Source organism: Stegodyphus dumicola, chromosome 6 (genome assembly GCF_044657685.1).
Source record: "Stegodyphus dumicola isolate Sdum_Otavi_A_Nest chromosome 6, ASM4465768v1".
Classification (NCBI taxonomy): Eukaryota; Metazoa; Arthropoda; class Arachnida; order Araneae; family Eresidae; genus Stegodyphus; species Stegodyphus dumicola.
In genome coordinates this window covers 143,039,616-143,061,378 of record NC_140773.1, presented here as the reverse complement: position 1 = coordinate 143,061,378, position 21,763 = coordinate 143,039,616, and positions in this window count along the sequence as shown.

Sequence of the window (21,763 nt, the reverse complement as noted above, 5' to 3'; positions counted from 1 at the left end):
AAGCTAAGTTTCTTTAGACAGGTAACAAACCAACTATTCTGCTAAGTTTCAAATGAAAACAAATATAGCTGCTATGGGGGAAAAAAAGGCTTAGCTGCACTTAAACAACTTTTAAATTGTTGATAATTTTACAAATGTTGCATGCAGGTTAACTAAAGGCATAAAAACGTTAACTGGAAGCTAAGAGCAACATAATTGAATCATTTTTAATTACATTTTATTATTTTAATAAGCAAAATGTGCACAATTTACCAACTTATAAGCATAAAAACTGAGCTCACGGAGACGAGTAACAGAGTGGGTATATGAATATAGATACGTAAGATAAAAAAATATGAAAGCAAACTTCTAAATTTAATTCACTATAACTTCTTTTATTGTTTATTTCATTTGGGAACTTCATCTATCTGTCCTAAAAATAGCTCTGTAAATCTAAAATGCGCCATTCAAATTAATCATGCGATCTTTCGTAACCCTTAATGCAGATGCCTCTTGACCAATCTCCAAATTGTAAACCAAAAGTAAAAAACAGAAACTTTTGACTCCCTCCGTTCTTTTTATTAACTGATACGTCCCTTTTGCTTGTGCTTTCCTCTTGGCCAGACGCCTCTCTGGAATCATGTGTGTGCTGCTACTTCCGCTTCTATGGCAATAATATCAAAATTGTAAATGTTCTTTAATAGGCACGAGTAGAGTGCCAAGTGAATTGTGGCAACAAAAATAGAATTTAAATTAAAAAAAGGAATTTAATCCGGCTCGACCGAAGAAAAAGTTCTTCAAAGTGGATGGACGCTCTGAGCATCAAGCATCTACGCAATCAGCATGTCTGCGCATAGTGCTTTTAAAATTTGTGATATCATTACATATACAGTACAAAGTCCGTAATCCGGACGTCCATTATCCGGAATAATCTATAATCCGAACCTCAAAGCCACAAACTTACGCATGCGTGTTTAATGAGTGCGTATGCTACGCATGCTCATAAAGCAAGTAAAGCGTTTACACATGCGCGCTTCCGATAGTGAAGAAAGTGACAGAGAGGTTATTGAAAACAAAAGTATCTCAATTGCCAAGTTAGTCGGTATTCTCAACACAGCAATTACAGGATTTGAATAGTGGAATTTTGTAACTGAAAAAGAAATTATGTCTGTTTATAGAAGAGAGAATTAAAGAGAGTGTATTAACACAAAATACGAAGTAACTTAAACTACTTACATTTAAAGAAATGTGTAATAAAGTAAACAAATAAATATTAAGATTTTTTTGGTAAATTTTGATATCCTTTAGATCACAATTGCTCTTTATTTCATAAATATTTTTAATTGTATAATTTCTGCATGCCATCTTACCAGATTTAAATTGATGATCTTTAATCCGGAAAATCCTAATCCGGAATCACCGAAGTCCCGAAAAGTCCGGATTACGGACTTTGTACTATATATATTTACTTACTTTTTGTGCGACCGATTGCCACCAAAAAGGGAGGTGCACAGCTGCATCCTATAGCTCTCCTATATACAGAATTTCAACGTTCTGAGGCTACTCTGTTTTGACTTATGCGAGATACATGCATACATACACACGTAAAGACGCCACAAAAAAAATCTCTTCTGAATCCATTTTAAACCAGTTTTGTAATTTTTTTGGGGAAAAAATTTAAAATGTATTCGGAAGAGATTAATGAGTCCTTTATTATGCCCATAGGTACAGATGTCACCCCAAAACATCATTAAATTGCATTCGATATACGTCAAAATATATATTTTCGTTGAAATATGGTACCTGGAATTTTTCGTGATTACAATACTTCACTTACTTCGTATAAGGAAGTAAAAAATTAGCCGCACTGAAACAACGTTTAAATTGTTTGTAATTCTATATCTATTGCACGCAGATTAACTAAAGGCATGAAAAAGTTAACCGGAAGATAAGAACAACATAATTTAATAATTTTTAAAGCAAAGAATGCACAGTTTACCAACATATAAAAATAAAAATAAAGAACTCACGGAAAACGGGAAGTGCACAACTACATATTATAGCAGTCTTATATACAAAATTTTAACGTTTTGAGGCTACTCGTTTTTGAGTTATGCGAGATACATACATACATATGTACGTACATGCGTACAGATGTCACGAATAAATCTTATCTGAAATTATTTTAAATACTTTTCGCAATCCGTTTTGGGAAAAATAGTCCTTTATTTTGTTAATCAATGTTTTTTTTTGACAGATGTCATGCAAAAACATCGTTAAACTGTGTTCGATATTGGTCAAAATGGATATTTTAGTTGAAATATGATACCTGAAAACTTTCGTGATTATAATACTTCCTTTACTTCGTACAAGGAAATAAAAAGAAAAAGTCCAATGATTTAAGAAGTTTTAGCAATAATCTCAAGCCTGCTTATGATAAAGTAGAAAGCTTTTGAGGGTTTCTCGAAACATCTGGCGATAAAAATTATCCCTCAAAATCATCTCCTTGGTGATATCTCGCCATTTTACCGAAATAGCTAACGGGTGTCCCAAAAATTACTGATGGATTTTGTAAATCAATAAAAAAACGACGGAATGCGATAGATATGTATCGTTTGCAGCCGAAAACGATAGTGACGTAATTATGGTTGCAGACGAAAAAAATCGCAAAAAAGCAATGCAAGACGAAAACATCATCGTATAAATCATCGTAGGAAGGGAAAAAACAAACATTGCAGTTCTAAAACATCGTCGTCGAAAATAAAGGGTTCAAAAACATTGTCATAGAAAATATCGTGGTGGAAAATAAAGCTTCATAAATCATCATGGCAATAACATGGCAAACATATGCTCTTCAGGTTTTAAAAGTTATGAATATATATAATAATTTTTTGTGATATTAATAATAATTATTTGTAATCGCGATATGAAATGATCTCTTTATTCCTAATTTTTGAACAAATTAAAAGTTTTTTTTGTTAGAAAAGCAAAGAGGAAACTTAAATGTTCGCAAACTGAAAATGAGTGGAAAATGCACCGCATAACAGTTAACAGAATTTTAAACTTACGGAGTTACCTATTAAAATCCTTATTTAGTTTGTAAGGATCTTAAGTTTTACTAACGTTTATTTTATTTTAAATCTTTACTATCACTTCTTATTTTCTACTTCCGGCCAGAATTAAAAGCTTTAACTTATTTATGCAAATTTGTCTTGCGAACGCCAAGTACTTAAGTTGTGGCTTTTTGAAAAGCAAGAGAGAGGAAGGAGTGATTAGGAGCAGGCCGCTTGCCATTGCAGTTTTACTCGGTTGCTGGTTGCCTTCAAGGCCAGAGGTTTAATCCTCTTGATAATTTTAAACGTATCGTATTGTTAACAGCTCTCTCTACTACATACGGCTTCCTGTTAATATACGGCCAATCTTCCTTGTTTATTATTCCAAAGTTAAGTTAGAGTTTAGTTAAATATTTTTATATTCTTACGTTCAGACCACAAGAAGTTGGTCTCTGTATTCCGAAGTACGGAAATTATTGTAAAGAGTGAAAAATAAAGGGTTTTGTATACCCTTCCTGTGTGTCCTGTCTACTTCCCACATTTATTGAACATAGCTTTAGTAAGCTCCCTGTTCCGAGTCAGGTCATTTAATGTTCCCAAAGCAAGTAAGGAGGAATACTGAACCTGATAGTGGCGCCCGACGAAGAAGAATAACCATGGCCGAGTTTCAAGAAGAACCTGTGCTGCCTGCAGAAACGGCTCAGAATCCAGAAATGCCAGCTGCCGCCCTGGAAGGATTTGGTTACATTGTCCAGACCGTGCGCGCATCGATGAAACCAGAAGCAACATTTAATGGAAACTCACCGGTAACCAGTTTTTTGGAAAAATTGGAGGACCACTTCATGCTATATCCCGTGCATGAGTTCCAGAAAGTCACCTTAGCTACCAGCGCCTTGAGGGGCAAAGCGCTTAATTGGTTCAAATGTATCGGCAGAAGCCTCTTGGGTCAAGCGGGAAGTCCCACCTATACTTAGGAAAAGTTCAAGACTGCCTTAGTAAAAGCCTTTCCTGTCGTAAGAGAACGTGCAATATTAGAAGCGGAACTTTTCAGCATATACCAGAAACGAATTGAAAATCTCTCAAGCTTTATTTTAAGAAAAATTCACGTCTTCAAACTCTTGTATGGAAACCGTCCGGATCCTGAGATAATTCAAGTGATTTTACCGAGGTTACTTCCCCAAGTACAAGACCTTATTGAATTAAGGACTCCGACTACACTGGAAAAGTTATTTGAGCTAGCAATCCAGTTTGAAAGTAGAAGAACGGCGGACATTGAAAGAAGATGCCAGTATGAACAACGAAACCAATTTGGTGCGCCAAGACCACAGCAAAGTCAAGAACACGGCTACGGAAGCAAAGCGAATGAGTGGGCAAGGAAACCCGATTATCCATAAACAACCGGCGAACGTCGACAGTTCAATAGTAATCCAGGAAAAAAGTCTGAAGGCCAGTGGAAAAAGAAGGAAAGCACGGAAAGGAAAAAACAAGATTTAAACTAAAAAGGATTTCTGCTGACGGGAGGGTGCGGAAATCCTCAGGCCAAGAAAACCCCTCTTCCTTCAAGTTAAATACGGTAATGGTGAGAAATTTGACTCTTCCGAAGATTGAAGTGTTGGTGAATAATATCCCAGCCACCGCACTTCTGGATACAGGCGCGCAGTGTTCCTGTGTGGCAGAAGAATTTTTTAGGAAGTATTTTCGCAAATACCGCATATATAATTCGGATAATACGACAGTGTTAGCGGCGCAAGGAGAAAAATGTAAGTGTATAGGTAAAGTACCGCTGTATGTCCGTATCAAGGACGAACAAGTAAAGGTGATGTTTTTTATAGTAAAGAATCTGCAAGCACATGTAATTTTAGGAATAGATTTTCTTTCAGAGGCAGAAGCAACGCTGGATTTTAACGAAGCGTCCCTTAAGCTGACGATGAAACCAGTTCGAGAAGAAAAAACAGAACCACCAATGTTAAACCTTGACCACCAGCCTAAGGAAGAGCAACAAAAAATCCGACAAGTGGTAAGTGAGTTTTTTCGTTATTTAGTGATATTCCAGGATTTACTCAAGTTACTAACCATAGTATCGACACCGGAGATTCACTGCCAGTTCGCCACAAACCATACCGATATGATAAGAATAAAGAAAAAATTATAGAGTGGCACATTAGAGATATGTTACGTAAAAAGATCATAACGACCATCTCAAGTAGTTATGCTAGCCCGGTTGTTTATGTAAGAAAAACAATGACTATCCAGTAACACATCCAAAAAGGTGGCGTTTTGCGATTGACTATCGTAAATTAAACTCCATGACTAATCCGTTACCTATTATTGAAGAAATTCTAAGGAACATAACTTCTACCAAATACATGACGACTTTAGACTTAACGACTGGTTATTTTCAAATAGGGGTTAGACCGGAAGATGTGCCTAAGACTGCTTTTATAACCAAATCTGGCACTTATGCATTCCTGCGTATGCCGTTTGGCCTTTCAGGGGCACCGGCAACATTTCAGCGATGTATGGACATTGTGCTAAGGCCTGTTCTTGGAAAGTCCACATTTATCTATTTAGACGATATCATTATTACTAGTGATAATCTGGACCAACATGCACAGGATTTAAGACAGGTGTTTTCATTATTAAATGAGGCCGGTCTAAAAGTTAATGTCGAAAAGTGCAAATTTGCAGCCCCTGAATTAAAATACTTAGGTTACAAAATATCTCAGAAAGGAATCGAGACAGACGAATCAAAAATAATCGCTGTGCAAAGGTATCCGCCGCCAAGTACGGCGAAGAAGCTCTCTTCTTTTCTAGGACTTTGTTCATATTATAGGTCCTTTATAAAAGATTTTGCCACTATTGCTGAACCATTGTTAAAATTAAAAAGGAAAAAGACAAGATTCTCGTGGACGGCCGAAGCCAATAGTGATTTCGAAAAATTAAAGCAAGCCTTTGTGTTGAAATTTCCTGAAAAGGATGAGAATTTAGAAATTTTCAGCGGATGCTTCGGATTATGCGGTAGGAGCGGTACTTCCGCAAAATCAGCAGCCCGTGGCATTTTTTAGTCGAACATTAAATCAAACACAAAGAAATTATTCCGCGACCGAGAGAGAGGCACTTGCAGTTCTGTTAGCAGTGCAAAAGTTCCGAGTCTATTTTGGAAGGGCGCCATTAACAGTGTATTCTGATTATGCGGCGGTAACTAGATTGTACTCAGGGAAAAACTTATCCTCAAGGTTAATAAGATGGACACTCAAGATAGAAGAGTATAATCTGGTAATCAAGCACACCCCCGGAAAGGAAAATATCGTAGCAGATGCCCTATCCACAATAAAAATAGATGAAGAAGGTAATACTGTAAAGGTGGCAATGCTCACAGCATGTAAAATAAATTCCCGAGAAACTGTAATAACCGAACTGGGTAAGGATCCTGAATTTAGAAACATTTATGAGTATTTAAAGGATCCTGAAAATTTTAGCCACCAAGATATTGTGGCGATAAGAAATAGGGCGGCCCATTACGAACTAATAGATAGTCTATTATTTTATACAAAAACTACAAATTCCAACAACGAATTTCGACCTGTTATCCCAGCTAGTCTTAGATTAAATATCCTGCAGGAGTTACACGACTGCCCTTTAGCTTCTCATGCTGGTATTCGAAAAGCTATCCAACGCGTACGCGAAGCAGTCTATTTTCCTGAACTGCAAAAGTTAACAAGGGCGTATGTCCAGTCCTGCCCAAGTGTCAAGCAGTTAATTATATTAATTTCCGCCCGGCCGGGTTTCTAAATAGCATTAAATCCGAATTTCCAAATGAAATAATTGGCATCGATTTATTGGGCCCTTTCCCAAAAAGTCAGTTAAATAAAAGTCGGTATCTCCTTGTTATGGTTGATCATTTTAGTAAGTGGACCGAAATTGTTCCCTTAAAACGAGCCTCCGCGAAATTAGTTACTGATTCTATTTTAAATAAATATATTTTAAAATACGGGGCGCCAATAAAAGTTATATCGGATAATGGTCCTCAATTTGTAAGTAATATATTTGAAGACATGTGCCAAAAACTGGGCATACGTCATTTAAGAATGGTCCCGTATCGGCCGCAATCAAATATAGCGGAACGGGTCAATAGAAATATAATGAAAATTATTCGTAGTTATGTTAAAAATTTTCATAAAAGCTGGGATAACTATGTCAATGAATTTGCTTTCGCCCTTAGGACCGCAAAACATGATACAACGGGGAAAACTCCTGCTGAGTTATTTTTAGGCAGAAAGATTATAACGCCGTTAGATAAATTATTTTATATTCAACAAAGAGCCCCAGAATTTAAAATGGGTGATATAGAAAAATTAATTAAAGAAGCAAAAAAGAACACTGAAGTAGCACAGAGAAAGCAGAAACTGTATTACGATATGAAACGACGGGGAGTAACTTATAAAGTAGGAGATGAAGTATTAAAAATTAAGCATTCACTTTCTTCAGCACCAGGAGATAAAACCGCCAAATTTTTTCCACGATTTGAAGAACCACATGTCATAGAAAAAATAACTCAGGCTGTAGTGGTGTTAAAAGCCAGGAATGGTGAAACATGCTCGCAAACATTGACCAGATAAAACCATTCTATGACCGTAATAAAATGCAAATATTTAAAGATCTTTTGCAGGATCCGGCACGGCAGGCACTGCAGGCACAAGCTCCAGAGGTGGAACAACGACAATCACAAGGGCAAGCCATAAGGAGGCAGGAGCAATTGAAAAGAAAGTTTCCCCGTTGGAAAATTGAAGGTAACAAGAAAAAGAAGCCGTTCCGCCGACCAGAAAAGAGAGCGCACGACCACACCCAGAATGAAGAAGGGTGAAGTACGACGAATGCAAAGAGAGCCAGGAGAAATAACGGCAACTATAACCCGGCTCCCAAACGGAAGATCTACCCATCGGACAGGAGTCTACGCAGCAAATGTCGACGAATTGCTGAAGGAACACCAGCTGCTGAGGCAAAGAAACAAGGAAAATTTGAACAGCCAGCAACGAGATCCAAGCAGGAACGAGAGAGAAGTGTCCCGGTTCCGCCAAGACCAGCTGCCATCAAACGGCCAAGACCACAGGCAGAGGCTAAAAAGAAGGTCTTCAAGGGTGACCGAACTGGAAGGAAAAGATAGCTCATAGAGGAAGGAACTGAAGGGCGAGCCCGTACAAGAAGGAGGATAAATCAAACAACTATCTGCACTACCTTTAAGGACTGGGCCCAGAAAAGAATGTCCGAATATCACAAAGATAAGTAAAATTTTATGTTACTTTGCAAACTTAAGTTAATCTTTCATTCTTACTGCAAGTGGCAGTTTTCAAGAAGTTTTACCTCATGCGAGGTCTACCTTTATCGCCAAAAGGGCGAGAAATGAGTTGTTACCGATTTTGGTATTATGTTTTTCAATTACTCGCGAGTAAAACTAAAATTAATATATAATAGGAATGTGTAAATACTTGAATATTGTAAAAGTTATTGTATAAAATTTTATTTAAAAGATTCTGGCAAGAAAGAAGTTTTAGTCTGAAAAAAGACTTTTGAAATGTAGTATTTCAATGTAGAAGAATTGGCACTTGCTTGGAAAAGAAAATAAGTTAACAATGTACTACTAATGTATATTTTAAAATGCGTAAAATTAACGGCATGTTAATATGTTCTATATACAATGTGAACTGTTATGTTAAACGTTAAGAAATACTGTGATATGTTAAAAGTGAAAGTATTGCCAAAAATTTTTAACTTATTCGTGTGACTGTAAAAAGAGCCAAATTATTGTGAATATGTGTTAAAGGTTGAATGAATGTAGTTAGGCTCTCTGACGCTACACTTCAGAGTTAGCCACTTTCAGAATAGTACCTCAGGGTTTAGAGATCAATATAAGGTGTGTTATGAGGTCTTGTTATGTTGAATTTTAACACGTTAGTGTTTTGATTGCAGGCGGTAGTGTTGAACACTTGTACATAAACACCTTCGTGTTTGGTGTTTTCTTTTACAACACATGTCAGAGAGCACGGGGAGAGAATTAAATAACGTCATGAATGAAATAAGAATGTTAAGAGAAATATAAATATTCATGTTACTTGCCATTTAATTGTGTAACATTTCATTAAATCTGGTAATGAAATCTGGTTCCTTCCAGATCTCTGGAAGGAACCAGATTTCAACTAAGAGCTCCTGTTTAGATGCAGTACAGATGAAAAATTGGTTGTCCATGAAGTTGATAATGTAAAAAACGATTTTTTTTTAAATTTCTAGTTTCTAGTGAGAAATTTTTGTAAAAGATTGGCCTCGCGTTAGATTCTAGAGCTAAAAGTTTTCAACAAGGTCGTTTTAGACCTCAGTTTCAAACTAATTAACTCTGGCGGGAAGTATGTAAGGATCTTAAGTTTTACTAACGTTTATTTTATTTTAAATCTTTACTATCACTTCTAATTTTCTACTTCCGGCCAGAATTAAAAGCTTTAACTTATTTATGCAAATTTGTCTTGCGAACGCCAAGTACTTAAGTTGTGGCTTTTTGCCAAGCAAGAGAGAGGAAGGAGTGATTAGGAGCAGGCCGCTTGCCATTGCAGTTTTACTCGGTTGCTGGTTGCCTTCAAGGCCAGAGGTTTAATCCTCTTGATAATTTTAAACGTATCGTATTGTTAACAGTTCTCTGTACTACATACGGCCTTTCTGTTAATATACGGCCAATCTTCAAGTAGACACTTGTTTATTAGTCCAAAGTTAGTTTAGTTAGAATTTAGTTAATATTCTTATATTCATACGTTCAGACCACAAGTGGTTGGTCTCTGTATTCCGAAGTCCGGAAATCATTGTAAAGAGAGAATAATAAAGGGTTTCGTATACCCTTCCTGTGTATCTTGTCTACTTCCCACATTTATTGAACATAGCTTTAGTAAGCTCCCTGTTCCGAGTCAGGTCATTTAATGTTCCCAAAGCAAGGAGGAATACTGAACCTGATAAGTTAATCTCTTTTATAAAATTGTATTAGTAATGAAATGCTATTAGTACGAAAAATGTAGCTTAAAATTGATTAGAAAAAGGAAGATTAGAAACTGCATAAGGTTACTTACATTAAAATTATTTTCTTTCAAATGAACAATAAGAAACAAAAATATTTTTTATCTAAAGTGTTTTACCCTTTAATGTTTCAAGAATAGCATGTTAGTTTGTAAAACATTCATTATGCATTAATAAATTAAATGCTTGTATTATGATTGAAGCAGTGCAGATGGAACGATTGGAAATTTTAAAACCCAAGCCTGAAGCAACAGAAAGATTTAATTATTCCTTTGAAGAATACTAAAATCTTCCTCGCATGTTACTTTGAGGGTAGCTACCAGTGTTTGGAACAGAAGCAAGAGATGCGTTTTGAAAAACGTTTTTAATCACTAATTTAGATTAATTGGATAAAGCAATAAAATTTAACATTTTTACTAGAAAAACATACACTATACAACTTTTGTTTAATTAGGAATGGAAGCTTTGGGAAAAAAGCAGTTTGGAGCTGCGATTTTATCAAGCTAATTGGCTTAACTAAGCGTAATCTTCCGCTTTCTTAAACCTACTTTTTATATTTTAAATGCATTCGAAATTTTAAGGTTTGCATAAGTAAAATTGTGAGATTATGTTAAGTTATGTAAGCGTATATTTTAAAATAAATCTCATTTCTTTCGTCTCGAAATATTCAGATGAAGAACTATTTGTTTTAGAATTTTTTCAGCCGAGAAAGTCAAATGCTTTGTCATTTGCTAGTATAGTTTAAAGATTTAAATACAGTCGTATAGTCGTTTATGGCGCTATAAAGGAAGAATTACTATGAAGAGGTATTATACAAAGAAACGCCTAAAATGTTTTGGTGGCTCTCACTGATTTTCGTCACATTAATAGAACAACTGACTCATATGTCGCAAATTATCGCTGAACTTTGAAGGTAGAAATTCAACGGAATTTTATTTACTTTTCTTATCTTAATTTCGCTAAATATGAAGAGTTCGCAGTGAGTATTCTAGGGGTGTAAGTGGTTTGCTAGTTCAGCTACCAACTCGAAGACTCGTGACACAAATATAGGTACAACCACAGTCTGCTTTTCGTGTTCGAAGAACTTATTCTTAGTAATGTCACCAGAAGTAATAATAATAATAATAATAATAATAATAATAAGTGATTTTTAGATGATAAATCATTGTCATCTAGAAGTTGTCTATTTGGTCTCGTGCTTCTACACAATCACAATAAGTGGATTAGGTTAGCATATTCCTCTGCTCAATAAGTAGAGAAGAATGAAAGGCGCATTCTTCATTCTTCCTAAACCTTAAACTACTGGTAACTATCACAAATAGTATTTCTTTAAAAGAAACCTACTTTTCAATAAGATTATATAGTAATATTAACATCACAAAATGTGGTTACTTTTCGGGTAAACGGGCGCATATCCAGGTACCTTTTTTTTTCTTTTTGACGACGTTTTAGGACTACTTGCACAAGTGACGGGAACAAAATGGCTGTTACACCCCCTCCCCCCCAAAAAAAAGCTGAAACATCCATCAAGATTAAAAAAAAAAGTATTTAGTTTCATGAATATACATAGAAGAAATTTTCATATTCATTCAATTATTCCAAAATATGGAAATGTTCTTGAGAATTTCCTCGAGTGGATCCTTTACTCCTCTCCTCTACATAAATTCGGCGACGTACGACTCCATATGCTGACGGTACGGCCCCGATGTTTTTTATTTCCTCATCAGACACTGTCTCAAAGTCGCTCGATTACCCGCTTCCTCGATTTTAGTGTTGCAGTAAGCCTTCCAGCAATCGGAATAAACAATAGATCCGTTTTCGGTATGTTTTTTATCGCGTCTAATAGTACTAGTAGAGAACAATTTGGAAGCGTTCATCGGTTTGGCGTCATAGTACCACCAAATATCTATTGTTCCGGAAGAATTTGACCAGCATTACTCACTTCATCGTTTGGTAAACAAGCTTTCGTTGATTTGGACGATCATTTCAGCACTACCGATTTATTTTGCTCACGTTTCTGTAATATTTCTAGAGACATTTTCTGCAAGCACTTGTTCCTATCTACAATCGTCGAATAATTCATCTCCAGTTTTTCACACCATTGAATTGATGTCATTGTTTGACTTCAAGCGTAAATGAATCTTAAAGATGTTAGAAAACTTAATTTGGACGTTTCGAGCCACTTGTCTTTACGAATACGTTTTTTGCTGCGGCAGATAGAAACATTGCAAAGCCATCAAACTTCTTCAGAATAATAAAATTTGATTTCATGATTTTGATTATATGTTGACTTTCTTGCCAATATCCCTCTTTTATGGGGGTGGTGGTGGCGGAAAGAGAAGGTTTCCTCTTCACTTCGGGGTATGTCCAAAACTTTCAGCATTTTTAAATAAAAAATTTGCGTTATAGTAAAAACAGATCTTGTTTTAAATGAATACTGGAAATGACGGTGAATAATTCACGTCAGATTTTGTAGGCACGTTGGCGTAGGTTTAAATTATTTAGCGACCTGCTGCTTGCGTCCAGTTAAATTATTTGGAGATTTTCCGCTCTCGCCCGGCTAACCTAAAAATACCCGATTTTTTTTTTTTTTTTTTTTTTTTTTAATGGCGGGCATCGGCCACTCCTAGGCCAGATCGGTGGTCTCTTTATTATGGAGGCACCTAATAGGTGAAGTACCCAAAATGTAATAAGATATATTTAATTCTACTTCCCTGTAACTTAGTATCGCTGGTTCTTATTGCGACCTCTGTTACTCTTTAGGCCTCACATTATTCATAAATAATTAGAGAAGGTGAATGTGCAGCTGATTGGACGAAATCGTAGACGGCATGTCAGTTCGCATTTGCTTCGTTGTGATGGATTAGTTCGTGTATTAGGCTGGCATGAAGTTCAACAGTTAAGATGCGAAAGTTTCGGCGTGACCTTCGCAAGTAATTTGCCAGTATTTGTCGTCATTCGTAAGATGCAAAGATTCCCTACGTGAATGAATTCATTCCAAAATTTAAAGGAGCTTGTTCTCTGAAAAGATTGATAAGGGGAAAATAATGTGAATATCCTTAAAACCTTTTGAGTTTCTGACGTTGAAAAATTAGGGAAGAAAACATGGGATATGAGAAAACACCGGAGAAAATACAGTATTAGCATTATTTAATTTTTAAAACTTTATCACTTGTATCAGTTTCTGCAGTAATTGTTTGTATTTTTTGTATTTTTGCGACTTTATCAATTTAATGTTTCTAACTTGCCATGCTGAGTATGATATTTAAATTTGCCCTCATGCGTTAATCTAAGTTGTAGATGTCGGTAATTAGGTGGAAGATTAGATAACTGATTAATTTTTGCAGTTGACAATTAAAAGATCTGTGGTTCGAATCTCGGAGAAGTTTGTTTTCTTGTTTCATGTACTGAGAAACGCAATAATTTTTACAAGTGTATGAGTTACTTTATAAAACAATTTACGATGAAAAAAAGTTCTTCTTTTCCATGTTTTGCTGAATTTACCATAACTAAACCAATTTATTTTATTACATCTATAAATTTTGCAAAGTATTCATTTATTTTTTTTATCTAACCATTTATTTTATGGTATGTTGCTGTCATTTCTCCCTTTCCACTTTCCTACCAGAGTGTAGGTTTTAGTTCCCATGTATTCGAATGGAGTAAAAAGAGATAGTATTTAAGACGAGGTTTTGGATTGCTTAGACAGAGCGTGTTCCCCCTGCTGAAGGTGACTTTACTAGTTTAATTTTGAAGATAGCAGTCTGCCTTCGGAATTGCTGTATTCTTGCCAAAAATGCTTTTCATGCCGGTGCAAGTATGAGCCAACTTGCGCTTAATTATATTTGCGTAGTCTTTGGGTGATTTACTACTTGGAATTCCTTACCTTTCCTTACTATTTGAATTCCTTACTTGTTGAGTTACGCCATAATTGCTGGCCGGTTTTGTAAGCACTAGAAATGCATTCTGTTAAATTATTTGAGTTATGAATAAAGTGATCTTTTGCACCCTCATTATGTTCTTTGTGATTAACTAGACCTAGAGATAATTCGCTTAGGTGTAATACCAATCTCGACTTAGTGCATGTTATTTAAGATGTTGAGACTTTACGATTTATAATTAATGCAATTATACAGTATTTCTTGCATATTCCGCCCATAACCTTTTAGTGCAAAGTTATGAAAATTCTTTAAATATTCACGTAATATTCCTCTTCCTCAAGGCGTTCATAAAGCGATCTCGCCTACATTATAAAATGGATTCGTTCTCATAGTGATAGTTTTCTTCTTACTAGTTTATTTGCTTGTGAATTTTGGGTGTATGGACTCTGATTCATGACTCAATAATAGTGAAGTGTTTCAAGAAAAAGGGAATGTATTGTCATTCAGTTCAGTTCAGTTGACGATGAATAAGAACACTTTTACTAACGGTTCTTCACAATTGTCCTACATTCATCATTAATTAGATTTATTTTAATTGTAAATAATAATAACCAAATTAATTACTTTCTCATATTACAATACATAATTTAAAAGTACAAATTTTGAAACTTGCATGAAAAAATAAATAAAATGCAATTGATCTAAAGAAGAGAGTTCAGAATTCCACACTTCATAGAGTCCATAAAGTTCGATCAAACGTTCATGAAATAGATCTTATAAATAATCATAATGCATTAATTAAGCTATGCTCATAAATAAATATACTTTTGTAAGTTTATAAATAAAAAATTTAAATTTTAGAGAAAAGCTAAGTACACCGCTATTATATTCATATTTTTAAGCGGGATGGCAAATATCATTTCCCGATGCGAAAAGCAAATTCATAATTTTACAAATTTGGAGAACAAGATGTCTCTAATACAAAATGTCTCAAGATTCTTATAATGTATTAGGTAATTTTTATATTTTATAATAATTAACATTATAAAATATTCAAATATTTTATAACAGTTCTAAGTATAGCTCTACTTGTCTTTGCGTTATAAGATTCTTTTCCCTTCCTTTCCGCATACCTTCGTGGTGTAACAGAAAGCATTCCTGACCCTTATTCAAGAGGTCCAGGTTCGAGTCTCGGCGAGAGTACTACACATTTTTCACGTTCGCGCATCGATATAACCTAATGACTCTACAAGTGGCGCCCGAACTAAAAACATGGTAGACGATAATTCGCCACCATCAAATCTGGCAACTAGTCCCCTAATTCCCAGTCGCCCTTCAAAAGGGGGAGCATATAAGATATTTTAACCTTCCTTTCCGCATGCCTTCGTGTTGTAATTGGAAGCACTCTCGACGCTTATTTGAGAGGTCCAGGATTCGAGTCACGTCGAGGCCATCCCACATTTTTCACGTTCCAGGATCAATACAACCTGATGATTCAACAACATTAAAGAAGCAACTTTATCATCGCTGTAAGTAAACACCTTCCTGAAATAAAATAAAGCAAATTCATTTAGAATGTTGTTTAAAAAGAAAAATTGAGAAAAATTTATACGATTCATACGAATGGAAACATCCACTTTTAGTATTTTGAAAGAAGGCATTTTTCTTTATTCTCAGGAAATCGCAACATTTTGAATTTAATCAATTTAATAATACGTTTTGAACCCAAATATAGCCTCCGAAATCTTATGGATTCTCGCCTGTTTTAAAATTGATTAGATTATGCAAAATCTTGTAGTAAGAAAAAAAATTAAGAAAAAAAAAAAAAAAAAAAAAAACTTTTTCTTTTTTCCGTTCTTTGGAAAATAATTCATATTTGGTGGTTTGTCTACTATTTGATTTACTTGTTTCTCAACTTTGGTACCTTGCCTCAGAGATTTTAATTAACTTTGTTTTTTCGAGTTCGTTGTCTTTGTTTTTATGATTCTTATCATTCGGCTTTAGGGAATTTTCAGGGTTGTTTTCTGTACGAACGGTGAAGATTTGAGCGGATTAATTACGAACGGTGAAAACAAAAATTTGTTTTCGCATAAATCTTGGAACAGATAAATGTTATTCATTTTGATTCAGATTACTTCTATAATTAAAATACTTATTTGTTTTCTTAAGGTCGCCAATTAACGTTTAATGCGTTATTCAGATTTACTCTTGTCAGGACCATTTCTCAAAGCGTTAATTACTTTTAGAAGTTAAGAGTGCTTTCTCAGTTTAAACTTACCACATACTTTTCTAAATTGTACTTGTAAATAAATATTGGAGTGTAAAAGCGGAATTTGGAATAAAAATTGAATGTTGATGTGATAAACATTTATAATTCTTTTCCCGCGATTTTTATTACCTCTTTAGGGTATACGACCACAGGATTAATTCATCTGGAGAGGTGGCAAATTGCCAGTTCTGAAAATTGATTCCACTTTTGCAGAAGATCTTAATCATGTGGGCTGAGAAGATGTCGCTGCACACAGCCTTTTGACCAAAAGCTTTTAATTGGCATTTCAAATTATAACAATGCATGCCATCAATGCAACAAACTAAAAATTCTAAAAAAAATGTACTTCCTTTATGATAACTTTTAGTACCAGAGGTGCTCTCAGTATCAGCATCCCTTATGAGTCTGTATCACTTTTCAAGTAAAAGGATGCTGCCACCCAATGTTATTATCTCATTATTTTTAAAGGAATAATTTAGCGAATGTAAAAAAAAAAAAAAAAAAAAAAAAAAAAAAAAAAAAAAAAGGTATGGGTCTTACATTAGCATTCTATCGGAAATTCTAAAGAGATGCTGTTTTTTATTATTTTGTGATTTTGATTTTGAATTCAATTCTATTTGGGTAGATGCGAAGAAAACGATGTTTAATTAATAAAGAGACAAAAAAAGTTGTGTTTACTGAGAAAACCGAACATTGATATCATGGGCTAAGAAGACTGAAAAAAAAAAAAAAATAACAGCAATACTTAACATTGTATCATGAAGTCTAAACATATGATTCTTTTAAAAATTTTGTGATTTTGCTGTTGAAGGTTTTGTGGCGTGAAAGGAAAGTTTAACAATAAAATTAAAAAAATAAAAATGTTGTCGTGTGCGTCATATTATTAAGAAAACTGAACATGAACTAAAGAAACTGAACACTGAAAAAACTAGAAATAAAAAATGTGATAACACTTTTTAAAAGCAGCATTTTTTTCTGCTTTTAACACTTTTAATCATTTATTTTCTGAATTTTATATAGTGCAAAGGCGAAAAAAACTATGTTTGATAAAAAAATTTAAAAAATAAAAAATGGTGTATCAGCAGGAGAGAGTCCAAAAGCAGATTGGTAAATTTCGAACTCGGTGAAAACAAAACAAATCAAAAAATCCTGAACAAGTCCCTTCAAGCAACGTTAAAATCCAAAACCTTTTACACTTTTTTGTTATTTGTTTTTATCTATTTAGTTTAATAATATATCTTTTTGATATAATTTACAACAGTTCTTATTGATGTTTCTTACAGGCATTTATGACTTTAATATAATTATTTTATACTCTATGCACTTGATTACTGTTACTTTGAATGAGATATAGCAGTGTGCGCAGATGGCGAATCCAGGGTGAAGAACGTAAGACTTAATGAAGTTATGTGAAGAAGATGCGATTTAATTCGTCTTTCTCTAAGTCAGAAAAAGACGGATAAACACATGAAGGTAGGAACAAGGTTCATGTAAAGGGGTTTTAATACACAGAGAAACACGTGATAACATTGACCACGATTACGTTGCAGCATCATACCCATTGGCTCCACCCCTAGTAGCACGGCAACGTCATAACGACGTTGCAAACTGGTCGCGAATCATGTTCCAAAAAGGTTGCAATATGCCGTCTTTAAGACTCGGAGATGTCTGCGAAACTCCACTGTTTTGCAACCGTCGCAAAGACGTCTTTATTACGTCTTTGCAGATGAGGTTTCTGTCGCATAGACGTCGTTATTGCATCTTTCACAGGCTACATTTTGGTTGTGAAAGCATCGTATCTCGACGTCTTAACGACGCCTAAATGTTCGCAAAATTCCACCTTTTTGCAACAGTTGTGAAAATGTCGTTTTCATGTCCTTGTGTTACATATTGATTTATGCAGAAAAATAAACTTAATAATTAATGTATTTTTCTCCTTTTTTAAAATTTTGTATTCTTTGTGTTTCTCTAAAGTTTAAACATTTTATCATTTCTTGTAAACCAGAAGATAATACAATTTTTTCTCTTTAGACTAAATATGCTCAATTAATAATAGCCTTAATCATTTTCAGTACTTTAAACTATAGTTTTAAATTTCTCTTCAGAAAAAATATGTGCATGATTAATAATAGCCTTAATTATTTGGAGTACTTTAAACTATATTTTTTAAATAACTTAAATTCTAAGTTACGATTATTTAAAATTTCATAATTTTTTTCCTTAAGTGAGAGTAATTATGAAAGTGGTTATTATAAATATATAACATAAATAGTTTTAAATAAATAAAACTCAATTAGACATAAATAAAAGCGAACATATATATATGTGGGTAAAACAAAGAGCGTTTCTGATAACAGCATTATCACATTTATTTCTGTTAAATCTCAGAGACATTGAAAATTGCCCCTGTCATGATAAATTAGGTAGCGGTTCTTAAGGTAACATAATCAGTATTTTACCTGAACTCAAGTAAAAATTTATTCGCTTTTCACAGTAAAAAATTTAACCATTAACTTCTATATCTCCAAGATATGCAAATGAAAGACTGTGAAAAGTAGTTGATAAATGTGATCAAAAGTATTTCACACAAAAATATACCTAAATCTAATAACTTCCTATATTCATATCTAAAATGCAATAATAACCTTGTAGCGTTGCGCGCCTCCAACTTGCACGCAACCAAGAGGTGACTGTGAAAACTCGATAAAAGACAGTGAAAACTGGATAAAAGACAGAGTCTTGTTAAAGGTTTAAGTCCCTTTTTATTCAACGTAATAAATTACAAGGTGCGTGCTCTTGACGCTCACAAACTGCGCCAACTCGGCGGTCAAATAAAAATAATAACCTGAAAAGAAACTAAAGACAAGACTCTAATTATGAGGCTCTCTAAAAGTAACTAACCTCACAGCGTTTTACAATACCGCTGCTAATTCAGCAAACTTGAAGATCACGTTGAACGATTAACAATACTTCCAGGCAAGCACACAGGCCGAAACGCGGGGCTCTTCAATTTCTGGCCAACTACCTCCGCGCTCGTGAAGTAAGAACAGCACACCTTGAACTCGTTTCCTTTCTATTTAACTCAGAATACTTCCGCTGATAATTTGAATCCTTGCGCGTTCTACTAAAATTTACATACTCTGGCATTGGCAGTTCCAGGGGAAAGTAAGGCTTGACAGGAAAGATAGTTTAAACTTAAAATAAATGTTAGTTAAAATAAATATAAACCCTACATTTGCCGCTGCCAGAATTTGGAAAACTTGGAAGCAGGTCCTACAAACGACCTGTTGTAAGTTTCTATAATTCTGAACTAACTCTCAAGAACCTCGTTTACACAAAAAAAAAAAAAATCTTATGTAACAAATTGTATACTAAAATTCTGTGTATACTTATAACTTTCTCTTCTTACAGCAACTTTTCCTGGACTTCATCAATCAATCTTGGTCTTTTCCTTCCAGCATCTGGAAGGAATAAGTATCAGTATCTTTCTAAATACATTATAATTTACACTTTTTTGACACAATAAATTTTTGTTTTTAAACGATTCGTTTTTCTTAGTTATTGCTTAATTCACATTCATTCAATTTTTCAAGCATTAATTTAACTTTACCCTGGCTCTCCACCATGTGTGGTGTCAAACGGGAATATTCGTGTTTTAGTCTTGCAACACTTCCCCTAACCACCATGATTTGTTAGAATTCAACGACCAAATAGACACACCTTAATCGACATTCTACAACTCAATGAGCTACTTTAACATTCTTAAAAATTCAAGTGTAGGTGGAGAACCCTACACATGCCTAGACATGCAGGCTTTCGCTCTAAAGCATGACTTTATCTACAGTTTAATACTTAAATTTTGAATTCATTCCTTTTGAGCATTTTACTTTTATCATCTAGAATTTTATGCTTCTAGACTAAATTCTATTTTTACATAACATTCAAGTATTTACGTACATTTACAAAATTTTAATACATATGATTTTTACAATTTACCATAAAATGAATAAGAGAAAATAAATTTTTACTTTACTCATTCTTCGCCAAGCTGGCGGCACTGAAACTAAAATTCTTATTAATACAAGAATACGAAGTTATTTTTATCTTCGGCCAAATTTTGGCTTTAACATAACAGAATTAGTCTTTCGACCAACAGAAAATGCTTGTTCTTAGCTTTTATACTTAAAGAATATAATACTTTTGCCTTAGCTAAGTAAAGTAAAACAAAACTAAGTCTCAACCGAGACATATTGACTTTCGTCAAAACATAGAACTTCGTACTTATGCATAACATTTCGGAACAAAAGAGAAAAAAATTTCATAGAAGATTTTAACTTATCTTTGAGTTTTCGATGCTTGAAACTCCGTCATTCTTTTGTGGCAATATTGTTCCCAAGTTATAGGTTTCATGGACGTCAATCTTCTCCTTACTGACCTCCGAGTGTCGTCCACATTCGTTTTTCTTTTGCGTCCTCTGCATGCTGGCCTCTTGGCGGAGTAATCGTCGGGCTGTTGTCGTTTCCGTTTTTCCATGGGACGGCTGTCTTGACGTCCTCCGGCCTGGAGTCCTTCTTGAATTTCTTCTGTTCCTGGTATTTTTGTTCCTCCTGTTGCCGTTTCAGTTTCCGGAACGGCGGCCTTGCTGGCACCAGACTCTCTGGCCCTGAGCGCGTTCTCCTTGATGTATAATTTCTCCTGCGATCCGTTGTAGGTGGTGTTTTGCTCTTTACCACGGTTTCTTTACGCGGTGCATCTGTATTCTTGTTTTTCTTAAATGCTGGGGTTTGAAGGTTTTTCTTTTTTCTTTTTGGTACCGTCGTCCGGGTTGTAGAAGGGCTAGGTCTCTCTTCAGTTCTCTGCTTCTTGGGTGGTGGAACAGTTGCTGTTATCTCTGGACCTTCTACTTCGTTTAGACTTGAGTCCTGCAAGAAACTTTTAAGGATTTCAAAATCATTTGGATTATAGTATTTTTTGCCTGGTCGGGACTTGCTTTACAGACCTCCACTCTCTCGTTCTTAAGATATAATACGACACCTTTGATTTCCTGAATTACATAGGGGCCTTCAAATTTTGGAGCTAGCTTTGCCGTAAAATTGTCTGGGGCACTTGATAAAGAAAATTTCCGCTTCAATACTTTATCCCCAACTTTAAAATCTGCTTCACGGCGTTTTCTATCGTAATACACGTTTTGCTTGTTTCTTGCCGTATCCGAGCTTTTAAGCGCCTGATCAATCAGTTTTTGCACATCTTTCTGTTTAAACTCTTGCTCTCTTTGTTGCACAAAGAATAATTTATCTAAAGGCGTAATTAAATTTCTGCCTAAAAATAATTCTGCTGGGGTTTTTCCCGTAGTATCGTGATTTGCCGTTCTTTAAGAATAAGCTAATTCATTTATGTAGCCACCCCAGCGCTTGTGATGTGTGCTCACGTAACTGCGAATTATTTTTACTATGTTTTTATTCACTCTTTCTGCTATGTTTGCCTGTGGTCTATACGGAACCATTTTGATATGGCGTATGCCAAGTCCA